The following is an 8,409-nucleotide window of genomic DNA, read 5'->3' as shown; positions in this document are numbered from 1 at the left end:
AAAACTGAATTAAATTTGTTGTGTGAATTTTAAAACCAATGTATTTTTTACTTTGGACCTTTATCTTTTAACTTTTTTTTTATCAATAATTTTGATTCAATTGTAATTGAATTTGGTTAAAAAAAATTGCAGTCGTGTAAAAAAATTAAGAATTAAATTAAAAAGGAAAATTTTTAAATAATAAATTCACGGTAAAATGTCAGTGTTAACAATGATGCGGGCATAGTGTTTGGCCGCATTAATTAGTGTTTTATATAATATAATAACTGTTGAAACCCACTCCATGCACATGCTGTACGGCTAAAATACAAGATAGGCTATAATACAAGATAGACCGAGGGAAGAAAATAGAACACAAAATATGAGAATAGTACGAAAAGAAACCATGGAAAATAATAAATAGGGAGATGTATTTTGTTGATAATCTAAGAAATATTACAATAAATACAAGAGCAAGGAAAACACATGTAATGGTGTCTTTTAATGTGAGGAGACCAAGGAAGAAACCATTAGTGTTTGAAAAACAAAGTTTTTACTTTTGTTCAAAATATTCTCTATGCTCCAACCTTAGATCGTTTACTAAAAACATTATGAAACTGCACAAAGAGTTAAGCGTCGTCTATTTAAGAGTTTAGTTACTTTTAAAAAAAAAAATTATTTAAAAATATATTAAAATAATATTTTTTATTTTTAAAAAATTATTTTTGATATCAACACGTCAAAATAATTCTAAAAATACTAAAAAATATATTAATTTAAAGCAAAAAAAAATAAAATAAAAATTTAAGTTTTTTCAAAAATGTTTTTGAAATATAAAAACAAATAGTTATATAAGGTGGTTTCACTATATGGATTATAAGCTTGGAATATTTTTTTTTAATGTTTAATTTTGGCTGAAGATTAAGTCAATTGACATATATTTTTTGCTATTGCATGAAAAAATGATTAAAACTAATATTGTTTTTTATATTATTTTATGTGATAAAAATGCAAAGGTATGAAGAATAATATAACTTATATATTTCGTTTTAACAAGGATGGGAAACCAAAAGCATGGCTTCCAACACTTGTTGTCAAAAATGCACAAATATTTTTCCCATAAACGAAGGAGGACAAGTCGAATATGGAATATGCAAAAGAGCATACTTCTCAAAATGGTTGGTGTCAAAAAGTTAAAGGAACAAGAGTGTAAATAGACTACTCACTGGATCAATCCAAAACAGAAGCACCAAGTTGACGGAGCACTGGAAGGGTGGAACACGTTGATGACTAAAAAGTGACAGTTTGACACATAGTTTTTATTCCCGGTCCAACTCGGTGGATCAATCCGAGATCCGACTATCTCAGAGTTAGACCAGATCTTAAATCAAGTTGAAAAATAAATAAAAAAAGAAAAAATTATGTGTGACTCAGCGACTTGACAAAACCTAATCAAAAACCCGGTTGTAACCCATTAATTTTGTGTTTTTTTTACTAAAACGACATTGTTTTAGTTTTATTTTTTTTAAAAAAAAGTCCCGGAACCCAGTGACCTTATCAAAACCTGCACCTAAATTTTGGACCGAGTCGGGTCTAAAAACTATGATTTAACAAGAGGCTGGTCATGTTTTTTATTGGAAAAAAATATTTTAATATATTTTTAAATAAAAATTATTTTAAAAATAATTTATATCATATTTTTAAATATTTTCTAAAAACTTATTTGATAGTGTTAGCTGTTATTTTTTAAAATATATTAATTTATTTTTTAAATTTTATTTTTAACATTAATATATTAAAATTATTTAAAAATATAAAAAAATATAAAATATTATTTTTAAAAAAGCGTTTTTTCAAAAGTAAACATGCTAAAATAATAGTCGTTCTACTGCACGTGATGGATGGGTCCCATCTAAGGTCAGGTGCAGGTCCACATCCCCCCATACTGCAGCTATAATTTAGGTTCGGTAACTATTGGATTGCGTGGTCAGCGTAGCATGTCGGTGGATCCATGTATGGAGTCTCACGTGCCAAAAAGCGCTAAAATCCAATTTTAATTTTCAACTTATTTAAAATCACATGTAAAGCACTATTTAAAAGAAAAAACCCAAATTATTTTCGTCTATATTAGGTTAAATTCTTTTCAAAAATTGATAACTCGTTTCGGTTACTGTCGGGTAATTCAAAGAAATAAATAAAAAAAAAGTTTCCTGAGTTATCCAAGTTATATTATTTTTTTTATTTGTAACTCTTTTCTTACATCTTCTTTTTACTGCTTAAAACTCCTCTTTGATGTAATTACTTTGTACGGATGTTCCTACATCAGTGTTTGTGGGCCTACAATGAAGACAACTGCCACATTGCCGAAATTGAGACCGGTTGCAGGGTATAAAATCCAATAAAAGGGCCTATCACATGATTCTGATTATGGTATGTGTAGAGTAATTACTAATTAATGGCCCCCCTAAGTCCATGTGAGCCCGTGGATTGTATTTATTTTCTACTTACCAGTTGACCAAAACATTTTACTGCCTGAGTTTTTCACTTTATAGCCATAGAAATAATTTATCGTGTATTGCTAAATTGAATTTTTTTTAATGCAAGAAAAAAATAATCCTTGAGGGTACGTGAGGGTGTTTTAGGATTTTTACTAGCTTATTAGTCATTAACGATTATTCTAGGTTTTTCATGGTTTAATCTTTTAATATTTGATTAGTTAGAAATTCAACTTTATGCAATTTTATCATTTTGCATTATTTTTTAAAAAATATTAGTTTTTTTTTTATTTTTTTTAAATTTTTTTCTATGGGATTATTTCGATCTCATGACCTAGATTGTGTGTTTTGCATGCATTTTTTTAAATATAATTTTTTTAATTTGTTTTTGTGTTTGATTTTTCAAGATATGATTCTAATTCATCTATAATTTGTTTTTGTTTTATACAAATAAAATTTATTTTTTCAAATAAAAATATTATTTTTAAAATAATATTTCTAGTGTGTACGGCCCTATGATATTTCTTTACGGTGTGAGTTTATCTAATCTGTTTTATTTATGTTTAGGTCATAGTTTTTTACAATATCATTTTATATTTTATTGATTTAAATAAAAAATTTTAACTAACATATATGGATTAATGTCTCATTTTGGGTGATTAAATATCTTAATTTATATTTATTTTTTAATTTATTTGATTTTTTTTATTATTGTTAATGATTTTTTTTGTTTACTTACATAAATAATTATTAATTTATTTAATTACATATTTTCATAAACATTTCAATCTATACTTTAAATTTTAACAATCTATATACCTGATATTTAAAAAAAAAAAAAATTATAAGCCATTCCGGATCACGGGTTACAAATGCATGCTTTCCGCTGCTGATACTGCGCGCCAAGTTTGTGGGCCATGTAATTGGGAGGTGGCTCAGTATTATATAGCTTGTGGAGGAATTTTTTTAATTTTTTTTCCTCATCAACCTAGCTTTTGCCTATTGGATTTAAAAATTATATATATTAATCTTATAGGCAAATTATTTTATATCAAAATCTGAAAATTTATAAATTTCTTATTAAACACCCTAACCTAAGATTTACTAGAAGTATTCAACGAGGGGGCACGAACTTTGAACCATCCATCAAAATAAACCGGCCCTGACTATACGTTGACAAATGTTATATTTAATAGTCATTGCGGAAAGGTTTGACCATGCCTTGAAACAAGGCCGTAATTATGTCATGAAAAGTGTGCTCCTCGCAAATCCCAACGTAGCTCTTACATGATTAACAGGAAGGAAACTTAATTAGGTCATACATCAAGGACATGAAAGGCAAGAAAACAACGTTGGAGCCCTAGATTATGGTTTCTTTTAGCGGTTAGGCATAATGATACTTGCTTCGAGTTCTATGTTCCTAGCTAACAACTGCGGTTAGAATGGGGTTTGGAAGTCCAAAATGACATGCTAACTAGAAAGAAATAAAAACAGATGCGAGTAGCGGCAATGGCAAACAAGAAGTAGCAAGATGTCCCTCTTTCCCGCCTTAAATCTTCAACTAACTTGTCATATTTTAACTGACAGAAAAGGAAACGTAACTTGTCAGTTGGTGGGCTTGTGTGTTTTCAAGAACAAGGCACAAAATGATGCAGTTAATTAGTCTTGCTGCTCCATTAGATTAATATTTGATTCCAGAAAGTGTTCCCGCCCTCTCTAGATTCTAGATCAAGCTACCAGTGGTCAAATGATTAATCTATCAGCAAAAGCTCAGTCAGTGGAGCCCATCATCACTGAACTCGATGGGATTTACGCAGCGTTTAAGGTTGTATCAGTTTGGGCAGCTGCATGCAACTGTACGTCTCCTATCGCATCCCTGCCAGAATGAGCGGTGAAGTGTCACTGCCCTAGTTGGATTCATCATGCTAGTAGCTTCCTCTAGCTAGATTGATAGAGTATGGAAAAGTCGACGGGAATTTTAGAGAAGACTGAAGATAAGAGACCGATCTGGTGTGGAAAAGCCGACGAGAATCTTAGAAAATGAGGAGGAAATATCGAAGTAAGCTGGCGAAATTGTTTAGAATATAGTCATAGGCAATAAATTCCGTTGCTTCTTTCCTACTTGAAGATAAGCTGGCCAGTTTTTTTCAAACAAGCGTATAGTCCTTGAGATTTTCTTTCTTCTTTCTAACCTGATATCGACTGCCTTGAGAAAAACCAGCGGCTCTAGCAGTTCCTCCGGTAACAAAAACACATGATGTGCACTTGAGGTCTTGGCCCAGCGGTTGAAGGGACTTATTCCATTCTTCTGCATCATGTGTTCAAACTTTACTGTACATGTCTGTCATCCCCGCGGTACCTTACATGCTCATTGAGTTTGCAAGATGTTTAGTGAGTTGTGAAATTAGTCGTGGTATGCGCAAACTGACCCGGACATCCATGTAAATCAAAAAAAAAAAACACATGATTTGACCAAGTCATTAATTAACCTTACAATCGATTTGATTAACAAGACAAGACAAGGAGTCTTTTTATATTCTATATATATATACATCCCCCTATTTTCCACGTATATAGTCACACTTGCTCATCTAGAATAATTAAGAACACGTAACCACTGGATCTTTCTAATGAAGCAGTGCCTGCACTTACAAATAACACGAACTCGATCAATAAATATGGGTGCCACCACATGAGGTGGCACGCATCTCCTTAAGAATCAAATCAAATAAAAAGAACCCACCAACTGAAGCGTGAAGTTAACTTATTTTTCAGGAGAAAATTAAGGGGTAAGTTGATATTCAAATTATTTGGATATACAGGTCTCTGTTGACTGTGACTGGATATATAATTTTGGTAGCTGTGGAACAAACAAAGAATTTAAAAATATTGGATACTGGGATTAGGTAAGTCACTCCCTGCATGTGGAGTGTAGATATTCTTGATAAGATGCTGCCCTATTAAAGAAAGACAGTCAGGCTTTAATGTTTCTGGCTCTGGTTTGAAGTTTTTATGGGAAAGTGTGTGATGCCCCTGAGCACAGTGATGGAGAATCATGGGGGCCTACTGTCGGTTCCAAATCAAACCGGGCCATGCGAAAGATACAGACATTAAAACCACAATAATGTTGTCTTCGGCTACGCTTTACGACCTGGGCTAAAGTTCTTGCAACTGGTTTCGATTGGCCTAGAGATGGTTTTGGGTTGTTGATTCACTCCAAAGGGCACGAGCACGACTGCACGAAGAGGGAGTATTGTCACGTGAATAATGGCAGGATGATAGTATTCCCGTTCCACTGCTTATTTATCCAGTTCCAGAGTTTTATATATAAAATGGTTATTAACCTTCATCTAACTTGCTACCTTAAGTTATAATAATAATAATAATAATAATAATAATAATATATGTCCAACATAACCATACTCCAATGATAAAAATTTAGAATTAAAGAGTTTGCTATCCATATGATCTAAATTCAAGCCTCATGGTTGCTAATATGATAATAATTAGAGGTTTACATAGTCGTTAACTTCAGAGCCTGTAAAATTAGTTGAGACACGTGCAAGCTGATCCGGACACTAACATTAATAAAATAATAATAATAATAATAATATGTCCAACATAAACACACACACACATTCAGTTCTATTGCTAATTAAGGTGTTTGATTATGCTGCTCTTAAGTACTCGACGATGATTTTCTAAGTGCTAGCAATCTGGGAGATAAATAAATATTTTTGCACCCAGCGAAGTGTAGTGCGAATTTAACTTGCCAAAGGTATATGTTGTGTGGGGGGAAGTGACTCTAAAATGCTTGTTTTTTTTATTTCCTTTTCTTTCCAGAATTAAAAAAAAAAACTTTGCAATTAAAAGAAATAACTGGTTTTAGAGAAACAATCTACTCACTACAAGATTTAACAGTTTTACTGACGGAATTTTTTCATCGCTGTAAAGACACATATTCTATCGGTAATTAATTTACCGACAAAATCACCGACGAAGAATTTTCGTTGGTGAATCTTCATCGGTAATTTTTTATCCGTCGGTAATAATATTACCGACGATTTACTAGCAGAACAGACGCGTCGGTAAAAAATATTTTTTTTATTACCGACGGAAATTTCCGCCGGTAAATCCGTCGGTAATTATTTAATTTTTTTTTTTAAAAAATTCATTTTATAAAATTATAAAATAATTAAATTAACATAAATCAACATTGTATAATATATACTCAAAATGCTTGGAAAAAAAGAATAAGAAAATCAACTCAAACAAATTTGCAACAAATAAATAAAACAAAAAAATTAATTCAACTAAAAAAAATTCATATGAAAAAAATGAAGTTGCAATTGCTAAAAATTTAAAAATCCTATAAATAAATCAACTAAAATTGATCTCATATGAAAAAAAATATCTCACAACAACATTTATACAATTATTAAGAACAAAATCAATTAAAATTAAATAAAAAACAAATATAGTGAAAAAATCATGAAAAAATAAGAAAAAAGAAAAATCTTACCTTAATATACTTGCAAGTGAAGCTAAGGAAAAAAAAATTCGTGAAGCATATTAATTAAAAAAAAACTAAGAGGATAAAAGAAGAAAGAAGAAGAAGACATACCCGAGCATGGAGGAAAAGAGAAGGAGATGAGGAGAGAAAAGAAGAGAAAGAAATGATATTGATGTTTTTTACATATAGTGAAGAAAAAGAAGAAGAAGAAGTAGAAGTAGAAGACGAAGACGAAGACAAAGAAGAAGAAGAAGAAGAAGTAGAAGTAGTAGAAGAAAAAAGAAGAAATAATGAGTCTGTCTCTTGTTAAATAAGCGGATTCAGATTTTTTATTGGAGCGCGTTACCGACGGATTTTACCGACGGATAATTGAATATTAATATTTTTTAATTATTCCATTGGTAATTTTGTTGGTAATATTTAATTTAAATTTTTAATTTCGTAAAAAGTTTTCAGAAACCGCCAAAAATTACCAATGATTTTTCAATCTGTCGGTGATTCCGTCTATAATATTTAAATGAAAATTTTAAATCAATTGAATTTTTTCAGAAAACCGCCAAAACACGCTGATGAATTTTCAATCCGTCGGTGATTTTGTCCGTAAAGTAAAACAATTAACAGTGCAATTGGAAGATGGACAGTTCTGGAGCTCTCTGGAAAATACCGACAAAAAATTCCATCAGTAATTCCCTTTGTAATTGACATGATGAACAGTGTTCACAATTTACAAATGGATTTCCCAACGGATTTACCGACTGAATTACCGACGGAATAAATTCTATCGGTAATTTCGTTGGTAAAAAATAACATGTCATCATTTTTTTTTTGCTTTGTTTTAATTTTTTTTTCACGGTAATTCTCTCGGTATTTCTGTTTGTATTTATTAATTTTCTAGTAGTGACTCTAGATACAAAAACTTATTTGTTGGAATAGTGTAATAACAATTATGCTTTTTTATTAAAAAATCCAATAATATGAAAAAGCTTTGAAGTCTTTTCGTATTATTTATTAATTATTAGGAAAAAATAATTTTTTTCCCACATTAATTGCACAATAAAAGAATCAAAATACTATTAAAAATATAAATAAATAAAATTGACATCAAGAGATTTCTTTTATATTTTTAAAATGATTTTTTATTTTATAATGTCAATCAAAGTTAATATTATTATAATGTCAATCAAAGTATAACTTAATATTTAATTAAATATAAAAAAAATAATAAACAATTACAAATCACAATAAAACAATAAAAATAACTTTCAAAGCTAAAGCTTTTTGGACATCATTTTATCTTGTTTCTCAAGAAAACTAAAATGGTCTACATCTGCAAAGCTCAAAGCTTCTTTTTTTTGTGTGGCTTCAATAATTTCAGTGAGAACTTTCATTTGGTAGGCAATTTGCTGGAGACCTAAAGGACCT

This window comes from Populus alba, chromosome 5 (genome assembly GCF_005239225.2).
Source record: "Populus alba chromosome 5, ASM523922v2, whole genome shotgun sequence".
In the NCBI taxonomy this organism is placed as follows: domain Eukaryota; kingdom Viridiplantae; phylum Streptophyta; class Magnoliopsida; order Malpighiales; family Salicaceae; genus Populus; species Populus alba.
This window is presented reverse-complemented; position numbering follows the sequence as displayed.